Consider the following 26,036-nt stretch of genomic DNA (forward strand, 5'->3'; position numbering starts at 1 on the left):
CTCTGTCACAGGTATATGGATTTTGCTCACACTTGCACAAGGAATAAAAGTGATGGCCAATACCTGAATGAACATACAGTAGAGGAAAAAGTGCTCTTAATGATCTATTTCCCATCTATGTCTACACATGCCACATCAGGCTTGTGTTCTGGAATGCCTAATATGTAGATCTAGTTAAAAGAGGGCTTGATAAAGATTTGGCTGGTAGGAGGTGTTCAAGAGAAGACTGGATGGGCACTTAGTGCCATGGTCTGGTTGACTGGCTAGGGCAGGGTGATAGGTTGGACTGGATGATCTTGGAGGTCTCTTCCAACCTGGTTGATTCTATGACAAAAACGTTGCCATTTATTATACTTGTATGACAAGAGAAATAATATGTAGCCTCTTATTTAGCTATCACACATTGGTGTTGCTCAGTAAAACACTTCATTTAACAACTCCTAATTGACCATGTCACTAAATAATACAGCCAGAAGTAGTTTTATGTGCCATATTCGCATCACCTGAGATGAAAATGGAGAGCATGTATTTCAGGTGTCCTTTGTCTAGGTACAACTTTAAAAGGTACAGAGAAGTGCCAGGGAAAGCCCACAGCTTCAAATATTTGTGCTGAACAGGTATCATATGTCAGAAGCAATTTTTTGCCTCCTCTTTCTTTTCTTTGTGCTTAAGATCACTTGTATAAAAATGAAAGACCCCTGGTAACTCTGCCACTGAAGTTCCTTTATGTGTGGGAAATGGATGTGTCCAGGACTATTACTGTATTAAGCTGTTCACTGCTCTTAGTAGTTACTAAGGCTATATAGAATTGAGCTATTAGCTTGAGAAATGATCTGGAAAGGATTAATAATGAATATAAAACTGGAATAATGAAAGGCATCAAGCATTCCCCAGGGAAGAGAATGTGCTTAATATTTTAGTTCTGTGCCATGTGATCCTGGAGGCAGTGGGGTATTTGCACACCAGGAATTGGATGTGCTTCTCACTGCTATCACACATTGTGTGCCTGGTGTACTGATAAAAATAATCTTACCTATTTTTATTGACATTTGTGAGTTATTAATTGGGCTAATACTGTGATTACTGATTTGATGTGAGTTGAAAAGCTACATTCTGTGGTTGCTTGTACTCATGGCTGATACTTGCTAATCTGAGGGACAGTTAAAAGCTGAGCCTAGTCTGTCTGGTTATCCATGTATACTTGCAAATGCTGTCAAATCCCTTCACTCTCTTTCATCTGCCAGCACCTCATAACCCCCTAATCTTGCAAAACACTGTCTTGCTTGGCTGCAGTAGCACAGGAGAAAGCTTAGGAGAGGCAGGGAAGGATCCTATGTGGTCAAAGGAGAAGGAAACAGACACACCATTCAGAGCAGTATCTCAGAGCAGTGAATCCAGCAGGATCCAACAGCTTATTCTTAAACTCTGTAGTGTCTGCCTGCTACAATTTGGTCTTCTTTTGAATACTGTCATTTGTCTCATGTCAATGCTCCCAAGTGCTGCTCAGAGATTTGGCTGAGGAAGTTTATTGGACATTAAATCATCAATAGTCATACTCTCACTAACTTAATTCCTTTTGGAGCTTTCTCTACCCTGTGCAGCTCTTACTGAGCCTTCCTCTCCATCACTGCTGAGTTCTGGTGATTTTCATCAGATCACAAAGCTCTTTTTCCCTACCACATTTGTTTCCCCAAGTTTTCCTGACATGTGTATGTGCTGTTGCATTTGTTTTGGTAACTATGGTCAAACCAATATAAAATTAAATGGAATTATGTGCCATGATTTTGGCCAGCTTTGAAATTAAGAATAGTTTATCAACCATTTTGAAAGCAAGATTTGGAAAGTAGAACAGTAGTTGCTCAAGTCAGCTTTCCTCTGACCATTAGAGTAATTACTTGAATTTGATTTTGTGTATAATGTAATTGGTAGATACCTTAGAAAATTCCAGTATATGCCTGTCTGCATCTTTTAGGGCCTAAATACCTTCATAATATGGACTGTATGTGATGAAGTCACTTTTGAAATGGAATTTTTAGTTCTGCTTTCATTAGTCACATTCAGACTTTGCCTCTTGAGTGAGTGGCAGATTTACACTGATAGTAGTAGTGGTTATGAGCTAATGAAAATGCACAGGAGGTTCTTTTACTTCATCAAGGCATGAGGTCATACCAATGTTGGAAATTCCAGATAAAAAAGTAAACCCAGGGTCAGAAACATGCCACAGTGTTTAATCCATCCTGAAATAAGTGAAAGTAGCAGTTTCCCCAGTTATTTTCAGCCTTATTCTCTTTGTAGCTTTTGATTTAAATGAAAAACTGCAGCTAAGAAAAGATAACCTAATTATTCAGTTTTATTAAATTAAATCAGTTAATTATATTTTTTTACTATCCTTTTTTACATTTGTAAAGTTAAGGCCTAAGCTGGTGAGCTTAGCAAGTGAGCTTGATGCTACTCTGCTTTTGGGGAATAATATTGTCTCTGTCATGGATGAATATATTCTATTTATGGTTTACTGTAATAATTTGTTGGTTCATGGTCCTACAATCCTCACAGGACTGTAACAAATCCTTGTGAGAACTGCCATGTGGTTTCAAATCTTGGCATTAGTTGGGGGAAGTATAACATTCACATGATGCCAATCAGCTCCCTGCTGACTGTTTTTGCAGAAGCAGTCTGAGGTATTTGTTGTTTCAGGGAAAAGCAGCAATAAATAAACTGAAGAAGCAGACTTCTTTATTATAACTACAATAGAACACCAATAATAGCATCGTCTCCCCCCTCCTTTTTACATTTTTTTGGGGAAGGAACTTGCAGGGTTCACTCAGCTTTGCTCTGCACACTGAGAGAACCTGCTAGTTCAGAGCACAGGAGGCAAAGGCAGTATTTCCCCCAGCCTGTTCTTCTGGTGATGCTTATCCACCACCCACACCTGGCTTGAAGTCTGCCCTGGGCAGATGAATCAAGATGGATTTAGTCTCCCTTTGGGTGGATGTTAGGATCGATACCAATTTCCAGGTCTGAGATGGAGACACAGAATCACAGAACAGTAGGGGTGGGAAGGAACCTCCAGAGATCACTGAGTCCAGCCCTCCTTCCAAAGCAGGATCACCGTGGGCAGGTTACACAGGAATGCATCCAGGCAGGTTTTGAAAGTCTCCAAAGAGGAAGATTCCAGAACTCCTCTGGGCTGCCTGTTCCAGTACTCCATCATCCTCACCATAAAGAAGTGTCTCCTCAGGTTAAGGTAGAACCTTCTGTGTCCTAGCTTATACTCATTGTTCCTTGCCCTACCACTGGGCACCATCAAAAAGAGGATGGCACCTTTATCCTGACACTCACCCTTCAAATATTTATAGAGGTTGATAAGATCCCCCCTCAGCCTTCTCTTCTCAAATGCACGAGAGCAATCCTTGGAGGAAGACAGGAGCTAGATATCCATCTAAACCCCCATCTGTTTGGGTTTTTAAACAGATGGATGTTTGGGTTTCCCATTTAACATCATTTCAGCATCCCTTAGCAGTCACAGCTGTTGAGGTGACTGTGCTCAGTCCTATCTGATCTCTGGAGCTTTCCCTCCTTGGAGGGCAGAATAGTGGAAATACACGTTAGGCAATACGTGCCACTGCAGGAAAATGAGGACACACAGATGGAGCTTTGCCAGAATGTGGCAGATAATTATGCTTTGTGAAACAAGACATGGTGCATTTTGCTTCCCAGGCTGTGCAAATAGCCTCTGTTCACAAAAGGTATCTTTATTTTCCTGCCTTCAGCTTCACTCAATACTGAGGAGCCATCCCTTTGGAATTCCAGGGAAAATTAATGCCAGCCACACCCCTTCTCTTCCTTCTGTTTCTTTCTGTTTTAAAAGCCTAATGCTTTTAATACACAGGAAGATGAGGAAGATGTTGACCTCAAAGGCAGTATGGAAAGAGCCTTTCTCCTGCTGCCTCCTGGCTGGGCCACATGTGGACATCTGTCATTGCAGATCCTGGCTCCAGAGCCAGATGGAGATTTAGCTCCTAGCACTGACTCTTGACCTCTTGGTAAGATCTTCTATGAGTCTGATGAGTTTACCAAAATTTAAAGAGAAATGAAAGGAAAAAAAAACAAAGATGCATAAAATGTGAACTGAATCAGGGGGCTAATGAAGGCAAAGATGTCAGAATGGCATTAAGCCATGATTGATGGAGTAAATTAGTGCAATTTTGGAAGGCGTGGTTAAATAACCCAAAAAAATTAACCAAGCAGTATGTGATTATTACAAGTGGAATATTGTCTTGGTGACAAGTGAATCATTTTCTTTAGCTTTTGGTTTTATAGACCAGAACTCCATGGTCATTTTAGCCCAGTGCCTATTCTTATTGCATTTCTGCAGCAACTGCTTATTGCTTGCTTCTCTGGGGTTTGCATTTGCTATGCATGAGTAATGCACATTTAGCTGGCTCTGTAACCTGTAGTGTGAGTTAAAATCCGTGCTGAAAAAGGGCCATTGTGCAGTGCAGTCTGAGGTGATACGAGTGTAAATCACTGTAGTTCTTTGCAGCTTGGTGGAGGGGCACAGATATGCACCTGCTTTGCCCTGTGATAATAAATGGAAATACTTTAACATGACTATACCCTCACACCCATTGCTAGTCGCCACGAGTGGTCAGAATGGGGCTTCCACCCAAGAAGAGATATCCTTTCACTCATTTTCACAGCACATCTGGCTCTGTCCCGGGCTTGCAGGGGTTGTTGCACTGTGGATGTTGCTCAATACCAAGCAATTCATTTGGATGCTGGTCCCAGATTGCTCATCAACTTAACTCAACTCTGTTGATAATTCTCTGTGCCCCTGGGTTCTAATAGTTGATTCTGCTTTCTATAAGTGTTTCTTGTCTTTTGACCTGTGACAGAAGGGGCAAAGAACAGGGTAATTTCTTCCACCCATAAATGGGCATACATGGAAAATTTTGGATGCTTTACTATCTAGTTGCAACTTGTGTTTTCCTTGGTTTATACTTGTTTCTTGGCACGTTTTATAGAGGTGTCTGGAAAATCAGTTTTTCTTTCCCAAGCTACAAAGCAGTACCTGTGTTCTTAAACAAAATCCTGTCATTCTGACCAGCATCTTTACCTTTTCTCCCCTGGTATTGTCGTGAAACCCACTTCAGTCCCATATATTTGCTCTTTAATTTCAGTGTTGCTTTTAGTGATCACACTTAGTTTAAGAACTCTGTCAAACAGCTGATTGTACAAAAGCACTGCACATATATTTAGTGTTTTTCCAAAAGGAGTTGTTGTATTTTAATTATGCTTTCTAAATTGTAAGACTTCACTGGTTTCTTTCTTCTGTCCTCCTTGTTTATGTTATATCTTCTTGTTTTAGAAGGCTAGATGAGTTAGTGGTGAGAGTCACAGTTTAATGCTTCTCAGATGGGGATTTATGGGATAAAAAAGACTAAAGATGGTGTGTTCCTGCTTCCCTGGGTGGCCAGCCATGCCACAGAAGATGCAGATGTGCAGTCTTCTCACCATGGCAGCTGAATGCCACATTGCATCCTAGAGATAATCCAGGAAAGCCAAGCAATCCAGCAGTTGTCTCCATTAGCAGTGGATGTCAGTGTAGAGTGTCTGGAGGAATGGAGGACTGTCTCTCCATTGGTTATTATTGGCACGATCCTGCATTCCTTTGAAGTCCAAACTCTCATTGGTCTCGCTGGAGCCATGGATTCAGAAAGAGGAAAAAAGCTCAGGGTCAGTGAGGCCAGCTGCATCTCTTCTAAGGTTTCTTCTGTCTGCTTTACAAAAATTGATGGCTCTTTCTAGGCACCAAGGCAGCAGTGACTAATGCCCCTTATATGAGGCTGCTGAAATACTCTTTCTGAAGCTTGCATTCATTAATCTAGATAAAGAGACTTGCAAAAGCAGAGCCTGGGGTCTGATGTCCAGCACAAATTGGAGCTCTGCCACATTCCACATGCAGAACCCATAAACACTGCTCAGTGCCAAGCCAATAAAGGGGGAGTAGATTGGTGAATACAAGAATGTGGACAGTAGCACCAAGCTTTATTCACAGCTCATCATCATCCTTTCTGCCTTGTGCTGGAAGTGGGAAACTTAGGCAAAGTCTGCTGAGAATCAGAAGAGAAAACCTGCATACTGTTGTGGAAGGGCTGATGAGCTCAGTGGGGCAGAAGAGATCAGGTTCTTCTTTGGTGCAGCAGGAGGTGATATCTTGGGCTCATTAATGTCTGTTATGTACGTAGGACAGTTTGATACCCACTGCTGGGTGGATGATGTCATCTCAGGGTCAGTTAATCAGTCCTTGTGTAGGCAGAGCATATGTTTGGCTATATCTGATGGAAAAGAACTTAATTACTGGATTAAGAGAATTTTTTAACATTGAAATTAACATCACCATTCTCACTTGAAATCATCTGTTCTGTTGAAATAATGTCTTGATTATGGTATTTATCTTGTAAATGAAGTTTTGTTCTTTTATGCTAAGGAACTGATATACTACAAAGCCTTGAAGAAGAGGGACAATGAAAGATGCTGTCAAATGACAGTGTTAATGGTTAAGGTTAAATGGAACTTCTGCTGGTACCTGCTAAGGTACAGAGGCTCTCTTCTTTTCTGGGGATATTGAAAGCTAAACTGGGCATTTTAAGAGGCAGCTCTGTACTCAAGAGTGGTGTCTACCTTCATTGACACAGCATGGCACCAGGAGGGTTTGAGTGTAAAGTTCTGAATGCTTAGGGTAGTACAAGAAATATACAGATTGTGTCACTGTCACTCTGCTAGCATGGTAGTGATGGTCAGAACTGGTAACACCTCACAGCACCTACATACAGAGATATCTGCTTCAGGCTCAAGCCTGTGCTCACTGTGTGGATGAATAAGTAGTGGAGATGTAGGAGTAATATTAGAAATTATGAACCCTTCTGGTATCCTATACCAACATTTTTGTGACTCTGTAGCATTGTTGCTGGATTATAGAAAATGAAAAACTGAAAGGAAATAGTTTGAAATGTTTTACACAGCACATGTACATTATCCTATAAAGCACAACCCAAAGGGGAGCAGACTCAATACCTTGATTTAAAGAGGAAACAGCAGCTGGGGAGGCAGCTGTGTCATGAGGTGCTGGAAAAGAAGACAGCTGTGTGTTCAGTTCCTTCAGGGAGAGAACTGAGAGGTATAAAACTGCTCCCCATCTGAAGGGAAAGAGTGTGATGGTTTGGGTGTTACCTGCACCTCCACACTTTGTAAATCACCCAGAGTAGACTCAGCCAGCTCTGGAAATTGATTGAAGCTTATATTTACAGTTTAGCACAATATACAAGCAGATATTTCCAATATATACAGTTATATACAGAAATATACAAGTTGAAAGGTAATACAGAAACACAACTCCCCTCCCAGAAACCTGAGTCCCCAGGAGGGGCTCCCAACTGCCCTTACCCCTTCTCCTTCCCCTCTCTACCTTACCCCAGAGGTTGCCTTGTGCCCAAGGAAGAATGGAGAGTCGGCCAGGGGGATTAGGAAGCAAGTGGATTAATCAGAGACAGAAGGTGAGGTTAGAGAGATGCAGCCCAGGGCCTGAACAGAGAGCAAATGTCCTGTTTATGCTCTTATTCTTATACCTCTCAGCAAGCCTGTGAGTGAAGTAGACATCACCATTGTTTCTCTTTCACACCCTGTAATCTAGTTCTCACCAAAACACTCTAGCTAGCTTCAAACTAGCACAAAGGGTTAAGATAACATCCCCCAAATTCAAAACACATTCAACTGATGTACAGGCAGGAATCTGTGAATGTATTTTTGTAATAGGTGCCTCTTAGATTTTTCTTTAAACATTCAAGGCGCTCTTGAGAAGGAAGTTCTGAGCAGCTGAAAGCATTATCTTGTGCATGGTACATGTGCTGTTTCTATCTCCCTGGTTTTCTTCCTTGGTTCTGCTGTTTTTCCTTCCCCAAAAAATCACAGTGCTACTTTCTTCCATACCATGTGTTGATCTCACTTAACTAGTTGAGGGTTGGATTTTTTTCACTCTCTGTTTTTTGGTGTTTTGTTTGTTTGTTGGTTTATAAAATTCCACTTCAGTAACACTTAAAATTCTGGTTAAAACTTCAAGCTCAGGAATACCTGAGAGGAAACACATTCAGCCATCAATTTTCAGTGCCTGATATAAGAAAAGACTGGATAAACCGGACTGGAAATGTAAACTGTTTGTTGATGCAGAGGTGAGTTTGTGAGATTAAGTTAGAAGGACATGAGCAGCACAGGTAAAGGGGTTTAAAATTCAAGTCTCAACTGCTGCTGTTTCTTGTGCTGCAAGCACATCTCCTTTTGTATAACCTTAGTCTCAGAGGTGAAAGGATATACAAAGACTGCAGATTTGTTGTTGTTGCAAAGGAAGAACTTAACTGATAGAGACAATATGTTTTATAAACCAGCTGGAGCATGACTGTGTGCCTGTGTGCTAGCCTCCATGGGAGGAAGAGGTGTACTTCATGAGGTTATAGTAGTTTTCTTGCAAATCTCTGCTGTTTTATTCATAGGTAAATATGTAATGACGGTAAATCAGCATTATTTTAGTGATGGAAACGTGGTTCCAATGGAGTTAATGTTGCTGTTGATTTCAGTGAGGTTAGAAACTGTCCATGAATCTCTCTGGTCCAGAACCCAGACATGGGGAGGACAGAGCCTGGCTAAGCTTCGCTGCAGACAGAGTAATTTCTGATGATAACAGCTTTTAACTCCCCTTGTCTGCACAGACTTTTGTTTTACAGCTAAGTGTTGTCAATAAGGGTGGATATTAGTCCATAATCTCATTTATAGCTGCTTGTCTCTTCTCTTTTTATAAGAGCTCTTCATCTTGTTACCCAGGCATTGAATGCTGTTGGAACAAAACACACAAGCTCAGGGTAGCTGTTTTTTCCTGTCCAAGCTTACTTGAAATTGTACTGACATGAGGGTTTAGGTGATTTGAGGAGATTTATTTATAGCTCTTGTGATGGAAACAGCATACTGCCAGCAGGATTTAGATTTAAAAGCCTGTGGAGCTTTAGTCTTGACTTTGAGAAACACCCATCAGTCAGCTGCAGAGACTTGCAAAGATGGCACTGGGTGAGCCTGTCCTGTTAACTGGGTACCAAAACTCCTGATGCTGCTTATACAGTGCAATATTGGGAGCCTGTTGGAGATTGTGAAAATGTATCTTCTTCTTTTATCTTTTCAATAATCTTAAAGGGACATTTTCTTTCATTAGCAAGTACCTCTGTTTTCTCTTTCTGACCCCTTCAGTTTGTAGAAGTGCATATGCTGATTGTGCTGTGATGCCTCTGCCCTGTGCTTTGTCCAGTGGTGAGTTTGAACTGGACACGTTTACATCTTGGTGTGGGAGTAGATAAGCTTGCAGCTATAGGGTTCATGTTGACTTCACAGGTGCGCATATCTGCCTTGTCCAGCAAGAGCTAAGAGCTAGTCATCACACAGCAGCTGGTGTTATTTGCTTTGGACTGTAAAATGTGACATGGTGCAAAAGCTACCTGTTACACCACCTACAGAGTCCAGCTACCTCTCCTACCTCCGATTTTCCTTTTCTTCATGCTGACCTTTGTTGTTTCTCTTTTAAAGACAGCATTACTGATTTCAGTTCAGTGTTTATAGTGGTAAAATATACTCAGAAAATTATAGAAATAGATCTTTAGGCCAGAAGACTAAAATTTTTTTTTTCTTAAATGTGATGTTACTTATCCACTACACTGATGTCTGTTACCAAGAGAATCAAGTGGAGAAGCCTAAGGTCCTATCTGAATTAAAGAGGAAAACAGAAAAGGCTGTGCTTGTTTACATTCTGAACATAAAACACCACACAGTGTTTTCAGAGGTCATGCATGTGCTGGGAGAAAATTACCATGGGAAGAGGCAGTAGCGGAGCTTGGGATGATCCATTTTCCTTTAAAGAACCCTGTGCAGGGCATACAAATGCTCACATACCTGCAGGTTGAGGGTGAATTGATAGAGATAGCTGAATTGCTCCTAAACACTGAGCTTACCCTGGTGCACTAAAAACAATGCTGGGATATTTACTGAAAAGGATATTTACTGACATTTAAAATAAGCAAGAAAAGTTGCCTAGAGCAATATAGATTCCTGTTTCTGAATGAGCAATTCGTGTTTGGATTCTGAGTCCATTGGTACAATGAATTCAGTCCAATTTCAGTAATTAAGATAATGTTGTGAGACTTCATAGAAGCAGCAGGATGTTTTGCAAGGTGAACTTTCCCCTCAGGTCTCACAGGACCAGAGTGAAAAAAAAAATATTTATTTCAAGAGATTCATGTCTAGCCAAATGTTTAAGAAGCAATCAGGGCTTAAGCATCCAATTTATCCACCATTTAACAAAGCAGTTTGGTTTGGGTTTGTTTGTTTGTGTTTTCACTAGTTTGCTTCTCAGAGTTGCAAAAATAGCCAGTGGAGATTGTCACTAGGAAATGTCACCTGCTTTGTTATTTATCAGTGTGATTTGACTTCAGGGTAGAAGTTGGCATCCTTATTAAGAGTGTAACTATTTTCCCAGCCTGTCTACTTTCCAAAAAAAAACCCAGCTAACCAGGATGCTTTCTTGGTGTATGAGTCTGGGAATAAGTCACAGTTTGCCACCTTCTGGTTTTGCCATGTGGAAAAGCTAATTTTGTTACAGGGTTTGGTTCATGCAACTTGTAAGCATCAGCTGCAATTGAGGTAGGGTGAAGGGAGGCCCTTCTGAAGGACTTCTCTGAATTTCAAGAAGGCAGTTGACCTTTTTTTTTTTTTTTTCTCCTTTTTATTTCTGCTTCTCTTTGCCTGGGGAGATTTTCCTACCCGGTCCCAAACTCCACTCATTTCCTGAGGGCATCTTCTAGGCTTTTAAATGAGTTTCTCTTGCCTTGTTAAGGAGGAGATCTATAATCACTCAAACTCATTTCCCTGATTTAATGAGCAGTGCAAATCACTGATTGAATACATTGCCAGCTTCTGAAATACAACTAAATACTAAACTCTCCATCAGCTTGAAATAACTCTCAAAACACTGAAATTATTAGTGTGACCCAATGTATGGGAGGAGATGACCGAGCAGATAATGAGATGGAGATGAGGTTGAACCTGAGGATCTTGTATAAGTAGTACACAGGGAGGATTAGGTATTTCTGCTGTGCAAAGAATGAGAACTTGATACTTTGTTTGTTGGGGTTTTGTGTTGGTTCTTTTTTTCAGTTTGAGACAGAAAGGTTTGTCTCTAGAGCATGTATTTTCCCTCTAACCAAAACCAGATCATGTGGATGGCAGAGCAATTTGTACTGCTGATGGCAACCCTGCCTGGGGGGATAAGATGTGGATAGAATATGTTTGGGTTGAAGTTCAGTGAAGAATTTGGAAAAGTTTGGAATTTTACTTGAGACATTATTGAATAAAATGATCTAAAAATAGAATCAGACTGTGCTCACAACAAATACGGGCATGGGACTTTCCTGTCTATCACTTCCATCCAACAAATAGAAGTTGGAATAGCTGAAATCTGTGAGTTAAAGGTTAATATCTGTTTTGTTGTTGGATCTCAAGAGACTGAGTGAAGATTTTCAATACTGTAACTGAGTGTGATGGTTTGGGGGTTACCCCACCCCCCCACACTTTTGTATTTGCCCCAGCTAACTCAGACGGACCCTGGGAATATAGATGAAGCAATTTATTTACAGCTAGCAGAATTTACAAGCAGCTATTTACAATATATACAGTTATATACAATTATATACAGAAATATACAAAGGATAAACAATACAAAAGCACAACTCCCCTCCCAGAAACCTAAGTCCCCAGGAGGGGCTCTCAAACCACCCCAACACCTCCCCCCGGCCCCTCTCAACCTTACCCCAGTTCTCAGGAAGAAAAGAGGTGCAGCCAAGAGGTTAGGGAGCAGGGTTAGTAGGAGCAGGGTTAATGAGATGTGACCAGGTCTAAGGCAAAAGCAAGAGTGAGAAACAAAATGGAGAATGTTTTCTTCTTCTTCCCAGAGTTCTCAGCGTGACTGTGAGAGAAGTAGACACAATTGTTTTTCATTTCACTGCCCGTTATCTAGTTCTGTTACCAAAACATTCCAGCTTGCTTCAAACTAGCACAATCCACCCCTTGTCTACTTCGCTCAGAGTATCGCTGAGAATTATCCAATCTAATCTAAACCAATATTTACAATAAACCAATATATACAAGTTCAGTTCACACTTCAATCAGATGTAGGTGATTCAAAAGCTCAGAACAGGGACTCCCAGATGATGTTGGGTTCGTGCTCACGTATTGTAGATTCTATTGTAGATTCTCTCAGTGTTGGGCACCGATGTTACCTAGAACAGAAAACTCCTAACAGCTTGAATTTAAACTCTCTCAGCTAAGGTTAAATTTCTCTGTGGAATACACTGGATTTCACCATTCTCCTGCATTACCCAGTATGTATGACCAGGACCCTCAGCAGATACCACCCCTCGGACAGGTTTCCCTTCACCCGAAGGAGAAAATACCCAAACAGTTTTCCCTAACAGATTCTTCTCATGTACAACAGGAACTTTATCACCGTCTACTATTTGGACCAAATCTGATTGTGCAGGTCCTGCTCTGTTTACTGAACCTCTACTATTTACCAACCAAGTAGCTTGTGCTAAATGTTTGTCCCAGTTTTTCAGAGTTCCACCCCCCATGGCTTTTAGGGTGGTTTTCAGCAAACCATTGTAGCGCTCAATCTTCCCTGAAGCTGGTGCATAGTAGGGTATGTGATAGATCCATTCAATACCATGCTCTTTGGCCCAGTTTTTTACAAGATTGTTCTTGAAATGAGTACCATTGTCTGACTCGATTCTCTCTGGAGTTCCATGTCTCCACAAGATCTGTCTCTCCAAACCAACAATAGTGTTACGTGCAGTAGCATGTGGAACTGGATAGGTTTCCAACCATCCAGTGCTGGCTTCTACCATCGTTAGCACATACTGCTTGCCAGAACGAGATCTAGGTAAAGTGATGTAGTCAATCTGCCAGGCTTCACCATACTTGTACTTTGACCATCTATCACCATACCATAAGGGCTTGATTCGCTTAGCCTGCTTAATAGCAGCACAAATGTCACAGTCATAGATGACTTGGGTGATAGCATCCATGGACAAGTCAATTGACCTATCACGAGCCCATCGGTATGTTCCATCTCTGCCTTGATGTCCAGATGAGTCATGGGCCCACCGAGCTAAGAACAGCTCACCTCGGTGTTTCCAATCAAGGTCAATGTCAAGATCAGAGTTGGTATCAACTTGAGCAATCTTAGCAGCTTGGTCTGCCTTCTGGTTATGTTGATGTTCCTCAGTTGCTCTGCTCTTAGGCATGTGTGCGTCTACGTGCCGCACCTTCACTGGAGTTTTCTCCAGCCGTGCATCAATGTCCTGCCATAGATCAGCACACCAAATAGGCTTTCCTTTCCTCTGCCAACCATTCTTCTTCCAGTCCTTCAGCCAACCCCATAGAGCATTGGCTACCATCCACGAGTCGGTGTAGAGGTAAAGGATAGGCCAATTCTCACGTTCAGCCACATCAAGAGCAAGTTGAACAGCTTTTACCTCAGCGAACTGACTGGATTCTCCTTCGCCATCTTTCGTTTCGGTAACTCTCCTGGTTGGACTCCAAACCGCTGACTTCCATATTCGCTTGTTCCCAACAAGACGACAGGAACCATCTGTGAACAAAGCATAGTTCTTTTCCTGATCAGAGAGATCACCATAGGGAGGAGCTTCCTCAGCACGAGTTATTTTCTCCTCTGGAGGTTTGGGACAGTCTGTGCCTTCCGGCCAGTTGGTGATCACCTCCACCAGACCAGGTCGGTCAAGATTACCCATTCGTGCTCGTTGGGTTATCAAAGCCATCCATTTAGACCAGGTTGCATCTGTGGCATGATGTGGTGATGAACCTTTACCTTTGAACATCCAGTTAAGAACTGGCAGTCTAGGAGCTAAAAGCAATTGTGACTCAGTTCCAATCACTTCAGAAGCTGCTTTCACTCCCTCATAGGCTGCTAGAATCTCTTTCTCAGTTGCAGTGTAATTTGTCTCTGAACCTCTGTAACAACGTCCCCAGAAACCAAGTGGACGACCACGTGTCTCATTTGGAGCTCTCTGCCAGAGACTCCAAGTTGGACCATTATCACTGGCAGCCGTGTACAGAATGTTTTTAATGTCTGGACCAGATCTCACAGGTCCCAAGCCCACTGCATGGACTACTTCTCGTTTGATCTGATCAAAGGCTGCTTGTTGTTCAGGTCCCCACTCAAAATTGTTTCTCTTACGAGTCACATCATGCAGAGGTTTGACAATCTGACTGAAACCAGGAATGTGTAGTCTCCAAAATCCCACCACACCAAGAAAAGAAAGTGTGTCCTTCTTACTGGTGGGAACTGCCATGGTAGAGACCTTGTCAATCACATCCTGAGGAATGTAACGGCGACCATCCTGCCACCGCACTCCCAGAAACTGAATTTCTTTGGCAGGTCCTTTGACCTTGTCTCTCTTAATGGCAAAACCTGCTTGCAACAGAATGTCAATGATTTTGTTACCTTTCTCGAAGACTTCCTCAGCAGTTTGGCCCCACACAATGATGTCGTCGATGTACTGGATGTGCTCTGGAGCTTTACCTTTCTCCAGTGCATTGTGGATGACTGAGTGACAGATGGTTGAGCTGTGTTTCCACCCCTGAGGCAAACGGTTGAACTGGTACTGGATTCCTCTCCAGGTGAATGCAAACTGAGGCCTGCACTCCTTTGCTATGGGAATAGAGAAGAAAGCATTAGCAATGTCTATGGTTGCATACCATTTAGCCTCCTTCGATTCCAGCTCGTACTGGAGTTCCAGCATGTCCGGCACAGCTGCACTCATGGGTGGCGTCACCTCGTTGAGGGCACGAAAGTCAACTGTCAGTCTCCAGTCGCCCGTAGGTTTGCGCACAGGCCAGATGGGACTGTTGAGAGGTGAATGAGCTTTCTTGATGACAGCCTGACTCTCCAACTGACGAATCAGCTGATGAATGGGCAACAAAGAGTCACGGTTAGTTCTGTACTGCCTATGATGAACAGTTTGAGTTGCAATTGGCACTTCCAGGTCCTCTATGTCATGATGTCCCACAACTGCAGATTCATCTGAAAGTTCAGGTCTAATAGACAATTTCAATTTATCATCCTCAATCTCTACAGATGCTATTCCAAAAGCCCATTTATGACCCTTAGGATCTTTGAAACAACCTTGTCTCAAAAAGTCAATTCCCAAAATGCAAGGCGCATCAGGACCAGTTACAATAGTATGTGTCTTCCACTCTTTACCAGTTAAACTGATCTCAGCCTGTACCTTAGTTAACTCTTGAGATCCACCAGTGATTCCAAAGATAGATATGGACTCTGTCCCTTTACAATTAGATGGCAATAAAGTACACTGAGCACCTGTGTCAACTAAAGCCCTGTATTTCCGAACTCTTGAACTGCCAGGCCACCTAATGAACACATTCCAATAGATTCGGTTCTCTCCACTATCCCTTTCCTCCTCCTGGCTGGAGGCAGGGCACCCCTAATGCTGAACATGGCATGTAGGGTGTACACAATGATTGGTGTTGTTGTGAGAGGAACTGCAACTGTTGGAACAATTGCAGTTGCTCTCAGGAGCTGAAGAAGTGACAGCTACTTTTCGGGCATTACTGCCTCTGTTTCTGCCACTCTGCAGATCCCTGACCCTCTTTGAAAGAGCTGAAGTAGGTTTACCATCCCATTTGTTCATGTTCTCACCGTATGTGTCACGCAGAAGTATCCACAGTGACGCACGTGATTGCTGCTGTCTAGGTGGAATTTGTCTCCTCCTGGGCTGGAATTGCCTTGCAGGAGGTGGGCGTCTGTTCCTGACTGCAGAAACATTCACCCATTCAGATGATGCAGGAATGGTATCCTTTACCAGATTTTTGAGATCCTCCTTCAGTTCTTTCATAGTATTTTTCATCTCTGTGGTCATAGTTTGTATGGCAGAGATTATACCAGAATGTGACAAGCTATCCTCAATCTGCCTGAGCTGGTCAGTGAATTCACCAACAGTGAAAGATCTTCCATTATCACTCCTTGCTAGAAATTTACTGGCCAAGATGTTAGCATAGGATGAAGGAGCAAGCTTAATAAGCTTCTTCATGAGACCTGTTCCCAAAGGAATATCGTCAGGCTCATGAGTACCATGATCTCCATAAAGCACTTCCTTCACAGCAAACTCCTTCAGAAGCTTAATTCCCTGCTCAACGGTGTTCCACTTCTTGGCAGCCCATGGCAAATCATCCCGGGAAGGATATCTCATAGCCACAGCCAACAGAAGGCGTGTCCACAAGCTAACCCTACCAAGAGGACTTGCTAGGTGTTTGTCCACTCCACTCTCCTTAGTGAGTGGTCCCAGCTGCTTGGCAGACTTGTCTCCTACCTGCAGAGCATTAGCACCAATGCCACGGCATCTCACTAGCCAGCTTAGGATTGGCTCACCTGATTCCCTTGTGTATTCCTTCCTAACTTCCCTGACCTCTCTGAGTGGATCCTTGGAGCCTTGGATGTCATCTTCCTCCTCTTCTTCCTGTTGTTCTGGTGGTGCTGGGCCTAACACAATCTTCCTCATAGCATTCCTAAACTCATTGGAACCATCCTCTCTCCTGGCAGCTAACCTCACAGCACTCCTCTCACTTGAGTATTGTTGTCTCAGCACATCTACAAGGTCTCGCAGACTAACTGCCTCCTCTTCCTCCTCTTGCTGCTGATCACCAGAGGTCCCATCTCTTACATCCTCCTGCGAACCACTCTTTGTCTTAGCTTTTGCCTTAGCAGGTGCCAGAAGGGCCTGAGCAGCAACAGACTTGGATGTGTCTGCTGGAGGATTTGAATTTTTAGGAGTCTGACCTGAAGGGTTTGAATCCTTAGGGGTCTGACCTGGAGCTTGTGAGTTCAAATCTGCCTTGCTTTTAACAGGAGGATTTTGGTTCTGGTCTGCTGGCTGGGGGTTCGAATTGGCTGAGCTGGTGTCATTAGGATTTGGACTGACTGGGCTAGCGTTACTAGCACTAGCAGTGTTATTATTTGCCTGTCCTCCTGGGATGCCTGCCAACCCTGAGGTGTTATCATTTTTGCTGGGAACATTCTGATTTTGGGTACCTGCCTGTCCTCCTAGGGCTCCTGCTGAGCTCTGCCCGTTATTGTTTTTGTTTTTGTTATCTTTGTTTACGTTAGTGGCGGGTACACTGGCTGTGTTCCCAGCACTTGGAGAAGGAGGGGCAGAGGCTGGCAAGGGGGAAGCCGATAACTGTGTTCCCTTGTTTTGCTGTGAAAGAGACTGCTTCTGAGACACAGAATTTTTCCTAGCTCTTACAGAAGCTGGTTTTGAATTTTTCACCAATAATGCCAAAATTAATATGAATATTAAAATCATGAGGCAAATATTAAAAACTGTGAGAAGAAAAACAGTTTTACAAGAGCATGTACCTATGCAAACAGTTGGAATTCCTGTCTTAGGCTGAATAACTCTCATTAGAGCCATATTTAAAGCAGAATTTCCATTGATTGTCACATTATTGACCAGAGCTCCTGTAATGTCCTTGGTAATATTCTCAGAGATATTAAAACCAGCATAACCAAGAATAAAATCACCCCAGCTCCAGAACATATCTGAAACCTTAGCTTTAGCCTTATTATAAGCCAGATCAATGAAATAAGCAACAATTTGACCTTTTAACCAACTAAATGCCAAGAAAACAAAACCAGACCAGAGCAATGCACCAACCAAATACAATAGCTGCTTGATTAGCTTCATCTTAATTCCCAGAGCTAATTTCCAGTCTCTCAAAAATATCTAGCCCCACGTTGGGAAAGCCAATTAAAAATGTGATGGTTTGGGGGTTACCCCACCCCCCCACACTTTTGTATTTGCCCCAGCTAACTCAGACGGACCCTGGGAATATAGATGAAGCAATTTATTTACAGCTAGCAGAATTTACAAGCAGCTATTTACAATATATACAGTTATATACAATTATATACAGAAATATACAAAGGATAAACAATACAAAAGCACAACTCCCCTCCCAGAAACCTAAGTCCCCAGGAGGGGCTCTCAAACCACCCCAACACCTCCCCCCGGCCCCTCTCAACCTTACCCCAGTTCTCAGGAAGAAAAGAGGTGCAGCCAAGAGGTTAGGGAGCAGGGTTAGTAGGAGCAGGGTTAATGAGATGTGACCAGGTCTAAGGCAAAAGCAAGAGTGAGAAACAAAATGGAGAATGTTTTCTTCTTCTTCCCAGAGTTCTCAGCGTGACTGTGAGAGAAGTAGACACAATTGTTTTTCATTTCACTGCCCGTTATCTAGTTCTGTTACCAAAACATTCCAGCTTGCTTCAAACTAGCACACTGAGAACTAGATTTAGTGAGGTAAGTCTAAAGTAGCACATGCAACTATACAGCACTCAGTGTCATTTCAGTGTAACAGTTAATCTCTGGTCATTAGTGGTTAAGCTTAAACATCCAGTATATCTCTGCTGGCAGATGTATTCAAGCACATTTGAGTACTTATCACATTCAAACTTGCACCCACATCTTGTGTCTCACTTCTACTGATGTTATTCATTAACATGACCTTGGATGCCAAACTAACAATCCTTGGAAAAGCTAATACCTCTGCATAATGTGATTACAATATAAATGTGCATTTCATAATCATTATCCTTCTCCTCTCTCAGCTGTATGGTGGGAGTGGATTCATGTCCTATGCCAGCACATTCAGATGTTACCTCTTTTAAGCTGGGGTTAGAAAGGAGAAGGTGAATAGGTCTTAGCTCTAATTGCAGCATGTTTTTATTTTTATGAGCTAGATTCAATTGATAGTGGAATGAAAGAATTCTGAACCTGCTAGGAAGTATTAGATGACACTATGGAATCTGAAAAGACTGTTAGTGAGGATAACCTAGGACCTTTTTGATTGTGTACTCCATTTATTTCTGGCTCTTTTGACCAGATGCACGTTTGCCACGTGGGGAGGTTGGTGAAACAATTCTTGGTTTATGGGTAATTTCATTAAATGATCCAAAATATTTGAATGACTTGTAGGAAATGGTCTTCATCAAGAGACTGTGCTCTGAAACAAAGAAAGATGAATAGATAGGCACTTTAAAATCTGCTTTTATCACTGTTTCAAAATGAGATATTTAGAACTAGGGGGCAATGTGATGACATAAGAGCTAATTAATTCTAATGAGACTTATTTTTTGTCTTTATTAGTAAGGATATTAATCAGTTTGTAAGTGCTATAGATTTAAATGGGCTTTGATTGGGCTCATCTCTTCCTAGCTTTCAAGCACTGATTAGTCATTCTCTTTGAATCTACATTGTGAACTTGCAAAGAACTGTTTGCCTTGGGGTAAGCATGTTGGTGAGGCCATTCAGCTAGGCTTCAAGAGCTGGGGAGGTAAATGATTTTAAAGATCTAGATGAAGAGGCAGAAAAAAATGGCAAGGCTGCAGTTTAAGCTTAGTGGTTGGGTTGCAGTAGTGCTCTGACTTGTGTCTGGGACAGATTTTCACTCTCTACTTGGTGCTGCTTAGTTGCAGACAAAGACTTGGACCTTGACCTAAAAAAAGTTCATAAAAATGATTTGTCTGCATATTATCCAGATTATATTTAGCATTTCCTGGCCATGTGCAAACACCTCCTGGCTTGAGCAGCTTCCAGCCTAAGGCCATGCAAGCAAACAGGCCCCAAAATGAGTGAGACCTGTATATATGAATTAGCAAAATTCACTGTAATTCACAGAACCTGTCAGCAAAGGAGTTTTAAGGTCATTCTCAAATCGCTGGCCAGGCCTGTGTAATTACCCATATAATGATATTTTAGAGTTCTGGTGGTATTCTTCAGAGCTCAGATGTTTATTTCCTTCTTGGCATGCCTGGTACAAGATGGTCCCTTCAAAACCTTAGAGATGAGATACCCAGTTAAATTTTATTGTGTTTGTGTTAGGCTGTATTGTTGTGAGTCTTTAGTGGAAACAGGGATGCTAGCAGTCTTGTCCTGAAAATGATTCCTTAAAGGCAATTGATTTAGGTTGTCTTGTAACACCTCAGAATGATGTAACAACAACTCTGTTCCTGCTTCTTCTGTCATAACAGGTGGGTAAGTGGAGGAAGAGGGTGCAAAGTGTATTGCCATGGTGTAGTTACAGCAATGATACATAATTGAAAATACTCTAACCAGTGCTGCTGCAGTGTGGAGAATGAGCTTGTAAAACCAGGTTTGATGACCTAAGCCCAAGCCAACATTTTCTTGCAAACTGCTATAAAGAATGGAGAATGACTCTTCTACTGGGGACAGTGCATTAGACCTTTCTGACACTCTGACTGACACTTTTCTCTCTACTAAATGCAGGAGGCACGTGCCAGTGTCAAGCCCTGCATCTCAACATACTGAGTATAGAAGAGAATATAAAGTGTTAGTGCCATGGTCTAGTTGATTGGATAGGGCTGGGAGATAGCTTGGACTGACTGATCTTGAATGTCACTTCCAGCCTGGTTGATTCTGTGATTCACTGGAAGTGCTTGTGGACATGGGAACTGAACAGTGTTTGGGGAGTTGTGCTTTGAGCCAGGTCATCCCCTCAGCTAAAAAACAGTAGAACCAGAAATTTTCTTTTCTCTTGTTTTAGGTTTCAGCACCAGGTGTGGGTTGTTTGCTAGTTCGTTTTTTAACCAGGTTTTGACCTGGAACCTGTGCATAATGACACTTGAAGGGATTGTTCCTTTTTCTTCCACAGGAATTCTTTTAAGCTGCTTCACCAGGTACCATCTGAAAGACAGATCTGTAAGAGGTACTGTAGATGTGGTGTTAAATTTGAAGTTGATTGATCGTGGAATCATAGAATGCACTGAGGTGGAAGGGACCTTTAAAGGTCATCTAGTCTAACACCCCTTGGGTATGAGTACAGTCTTGGGTATGAGTAGCACAAGTTTAGTTATTTACATCTTCTTACCCTTTTTGTGGCTCTCTGAATAGAGATTTTGGGTTTTCTAATGTTTGGGTCAACAATTAGATGCCAAAAGCTGCTCGAAGGAGCGTAGCTTCTTTCTGAGAAATGGCAAGGCAGAGGGCAGCAGCTGAGACTCATGCAGGAGATTAAAACATTTCAGTATGCATCAGGGCAGCCTCTGCCAAGGAGAGCTGTGCATAACCTCACTAGGGCTATTTGACTGGACTTGAGGGACAGCTGAATAGTTGAAGTCATACTGTTTATGTGATCATCCTTGCAGTACAGAATTGAATGTAAAATGAAGCAGCAGTGGCCTGGGTCTGCAAAGTCTTGAAAGGCAGTGGCTCAGAGAGAAACCATCTTCAGACCACTTCAATACCTCTGAAATGGTTGTCCTCTATGCTGGACAAACGCCTGCAAGGTATTAAGGAGTATCAAGTGCATATTGCAAACAGCTGTGTTGCTGGACGTTACCTTAATAGCTTGCACCTGTTGCTCGTTAGTGTCTTTTGTAGGGCCAGGCTGCGTGTTGCCTGCCTTCATTTGGCAAAGGAGCTGCCTGAACAAGGACTAACATGGTGAAATCCAGAGGAGAGTGCCTGTGCTGGCTCTGAACTAGGAGAAACAGGTAAAAATGGGAAGGGCTGTTTGTGTAAATGAAGATTAGCATCTGTCTTGGTGAAGTGGGGTGGTAGAGGGTGGAGGGAGCTGTGTGGAAGAAGCACTTCAGCGAAGTGAAAAATGAGTGAGAAACCAGGAAATGCAAGGCTTGAGAACAGTGATAGTACTGAAGGTGTACATATGGCTGTTACTGAATGAATGGGAAGGTACTGAACAAATAGTAATTAAAATCCTAGCTACTATGTAAATGCCAGATTATAGCTGTGATCTTTTTGCAGACTTCCTTTTGATGTGAGTGGGAGTCTGTATGCTACCCTTGGGAGTGCTTCAGCCTAAATATATGTTCAGAGCTATAGGGATTCAGTCTTCTTCCTGGCATGAGTTGCTGCCCCTTTGACATGTACTGGCAGCACCCTGAGAAAATGAACAGAGCTGGGGGTTAACTGTTCTTAGTTTTACCAACATAGTAATTTTACTCCTTTCCTGTGAATCAGGGTGTTCCACTGATGCCTTTCTGCCCAGCAGCTCCAATTTGTCTGGATATATAGCTTGATCCAGAATTGAGTATTTCAGTTACTCTCAAAAAAATGTGGTCATGAATCTCCATGGGGGGAAATAAAGGTCTCATGTGGGCAGGGAACACTTCACACTCTTGTTAGGAGGACTGGAGTTTGGTTAGCTATACACGGTGGGTAGAGTGCTGTGTTCATCCTTAGGCAGGCGTGGTGGATTGGATGCAGTGGGCTGACAGAAAAGCTATGGACAACTTATTTGCTGAACACATCTCTATAGTTCTGTTTCCATAGCAACCTTTATGTGAAATGTGTTGCTAAAAAACATTAGTTACTATAGAAACAACTTTCCTGTAAGTGAAAAGTTTACTTTGTAACACATGAAACCTAATATTAGTTTTTTTTAAAGTAAAAACACCCACATGTGTGTTGAAATCAATAAACAGATCATTGTACTCGGGACTGCATAGCTGGAGATGTGCAGGACTTGCTTGTCTTTGATTAAAACCATCTGCTTGGCTTTGACCAACATCAGACTGATCTCTGAGTAGCAATTAACACAACAGGAATGTTATGTTATGCGTGGTGCAAAGGACTTTTGAAATAGTTGTATCTGAAATGTTTGAGACTCTTAACTTTGTCAAAATTGGTCAGTTCTGGTGGGCTTCTGGGCTGAGTTTTTCCCATTTAAAAATCCACAAATACCAACTTGAGTTACTAGGCTGTGAAATTTAGACTAATGGCCATCAGGACTTCAAAACTGGGGAAAAGTTTTCGCTGGCTTTTAATTTTTAAGGTCACGTTCAAGAATGAATCTAATTCTTCATGTTCTGCTTTGCTGTATGTGTGCAGGAAAGTTTCTTCCAACCCTAAAGCACTTGCACTATGGGTAATGGTTATTGACCAGTATGACTTGAGGAGTTTGGAAACCTCCTCAGCAGCATTGGTGGGTCTTTGCCTCTGCTTTGGGATCTCTCTGACATGCTTTTGCTGTTAATGCCTGTCCTGTGCATTCTGGTTTGCTAGCACAGGAGTTAGCCTATCAGCCTTAGCAGTGTCACTCTGGTAGTTAAATTATCAGCAGAGATGTAGCAACCCTGACAAACAAGTACTTTAATGAGTCGAGTTGGCTAGACCCATGAAGTCAGTCTCTTGCCAGATAAGCTGATCTGTTCAAAGGAGGGTCAGCTGATGGCATCAGACCCGTTTAGGTGTGAAGAAGGCCACTGTTGTCATGGAAGCTCATGTTCTGAGTAATATGTTGACTCCCAATGCTCTGCAGTTTATTGTGTTATAAAGTGCCATCAGCAAAGCACAGTGGTGGAGTTTTAAATGTCACCAAGGTAACAATCATCAGTCACCTCATTACCATTTCATATACAGATCTCTTCTCTGGTAAATACGAGACTTCCTTGTTCAAAAGTGATGCAGGGTTTAAGGCTGTTTCTGAACTGGAGGAGATTCTTCTGTTGTTGTTGAGGCTTTGCTGTGCATACTGGACCAGTATTGCTGTGACTTCTCCTGCTGTGACACCACTGCAAGTTCACTTAGTGCCTGGGTGGGGGTTATGTAAAAGATTACCTGTCTCTTGTGATATTAATTGTTAGCTGGTTCTGAGTGCTGCCTTACATGAGCTGATGATAAAGCCATAGCAATGGAGTAACAATTCTAGAAACAATTTCATACTGTTCATGTGCTTACAACACTGCCTTAGTGAATCACTGAGCTTTACAAAGCATTCCCACACCTCCTCCTATGGAATAAGCACTGTTAAACATTGTCATCATGTTATGGTTGTGAACGTCTCACTGCAAGCATAGGAAGCCATTGTAAGCACTAGCTATGCCTCACTTGGAGAGTCTGAGGCCTTCAAAGAAGACTTAGATCCTGTAGATTTCCTAGCTGTCAAACAGTCTGAGGAAGTCCATCACTTTTTTTCTAGGAATTAGTTGAGATATGGAACAATTTTTTCACAAATTCACAGAGTGGTGGGGGTGGGAAAGGACCTCTGGAAATCGCCTAGTCCAACCCCTCTGCTAAAGCAGGTTTGCTTAGATCAGGTTGCCCAGGTTCTGAAAGCCTCCAAAGGAGGAGACTTCACAACTACTGTGGGCATCCTGTTCCAATGCTTTGTCACCCTCAAAGTAAAGAATTTTTTCCTTGAGCTTAAGTGTTTTTAATTCTGTTAACTGTACTTTTCAGTTCCTGGTGAAAGTGTTATAGAAAATAACTTTGGTTCAGATATTTCTCGGGTTTTGGTCCAAGTTTGTCACCCAGTTTCTAGCCTAGAGGCTTTCCCTCTAGTGGAAAGCTGCTTGAAGACCATATTTGCTGGGCTGGAGAAAAGAACTGCACTTGGCCTAGTGGTGGATAACCAGTTAACATGTATTCTTTCAAAGCAAATGTGTAAAGATGCAGCTGTCACAGGAACTGTGTGTGTGCACAAATGCAAAATGAAGTGCAGAAGGAAGTTTTCTGCATTGCTTCCTTGAGAGGCACAGAGGTCTCCCCATTAATAGCCTGTATGTGCTGACTACGCTGAAAAGAGTCTAATCTGTGCCCTTCTCTGTGTTGGAGCAGCACAGGGGCACTGTGCTCTTCCAGATTCTGGCTTAATTCTGCATTTAAGTGTATATTTGCCTTGGGATTGGAAGGACCTTGTCAAACCTGATCCTTGATTGAACAGCATTTCAAAATAAAAATGGATCTCTGAAATGGACCCTTGGTGTAGGGATGTGTTTATCTCCTGGAGCATTAAGCTGGGAAAGGCAGGGTACAAAGGCAGCTTCAGTGGGCAGAAGAGACCAGTGCTGGAAGGCATGGAGGAAAGGATAAAGAAATTGGGAGATATTCCAGAATAGTGCTGCTGAAGGTTGGTACCTTCTCATCAGGTACTGCTAGATGTCTTTATATTAATGTACAAAGCCTCAGAATATCTCATGCCTGCATGAAGGGAAGAAATGACGTCTTGTGGGGTTTCAGGATGATTGTTTTCAGACCTTTTTTGGTCAGGTGACTTAGAAATACTGTGTGGTTTAGGCCATGTTGGACTGTTAAGTTTAAGAAATTGTAAAAAAGCCCCCACAGTTTATGTAATTCCGCCAGCTTGATATTTTTAACTTAAATGCTGCATTTGTGAAGCTCAGTGCTGCTTTTGGGGTTTTAGCTCTTCCACAGTGTGTGCCAGCTCTCTTTGAAACACTGCATTTTATGCTGTCTGATCACCTGCAAATACCTTTTTTGCTGAGTCCTTTTGACTTTCAGAGCCTGAGGACTTGACACGAGTCTGGTCTGGAGAAGTGCTAAGAGGACCAAGGTTTGTGTCTCCTTGTCAGGCTGACAAGCAGATTAAACAGCCTTCCTCTAAGGGATTCGAAGTCAAAAGCATTAGATTGGCCTCCTGTTTTCTGAAGAGATCTGAAACTTGGAATAGAAATGTGAACACACAAGCTGTTGTTTCTGGACTGCTATAATAGGCTTGTTCTTGGTGCTGCAGGAGTTTTCCTTCAAGCACATTTGTGTGGTGCAACTGTGGCACGGAGTGATTGGCGGGATCCATCTGCCCATCCTCTGTGTGGGGCCCAGGGGACAGGATAAAAACAAGATCTGTTAATTTGGTGTAAGGAAAATATAATGTTCCTACTGGCTCTGGTGTATTCCCAGCCCAAGAGTTTCACTTAACTCCTCTCTGCCCACACTGTGAGGGAGTGCATGCTTTTCTGGCTGGCAGGGCTGACCTAGTGCCTACCTGCTTTGCAAAGGAAAATGAGAAGCTTAGGAAGCAGTGGCTAAACGGGAAAGGTCTTGCTTAGCAATACAGAGGGGAAAAGGGACTTT

General features: G+C 42.4%; 1 long non-coding RNA gene across 5 annotated transcripts in view; it reads left to right on the top strand.

Moving 5' to 3' along the window:
- Nucleotides 1–26,036, top strand: part of LOC135188129 (uncharacterized) — a 186,681-nt gene that overhangs the window by 15,199 nt on the left and 145,446 nt on the right. Inside the window, exons 1-2 of one of the 5 annotated variants that reach the window (XR_010307571.1) lie at nt 21,351–21,487; nt 21,570–21,694. The exons of the other annotated variants lie outside the window; for them this stretch is intronic. This is a non-coding gene — a long non-coding RNA (uncharacterized LOC135188129). Of the gene's footprint in view, nt 1–21,350; nt 21,488–21,569; nt 21,695–26,036 lie in introns of those variants that run through there. 5 annotated transcript variants of the gene reach the window in all.

The sequence above is a fragment of the Pogoniulus pusillus genome, chromosome 29 (genome assembly GCF_015220805.1).
Source record: "Pogoniulus pusillus isolate bPogPus1 chromosome 29, bPogPus1.pri, whole genome shotgun sequence".
NCBI classification, from domain to species: Eukaryota; Metazoa; Chordata; class Aves; order Piciformes; family Lybiidae; genus Pogoniulus; species Pogoniulus pusillus.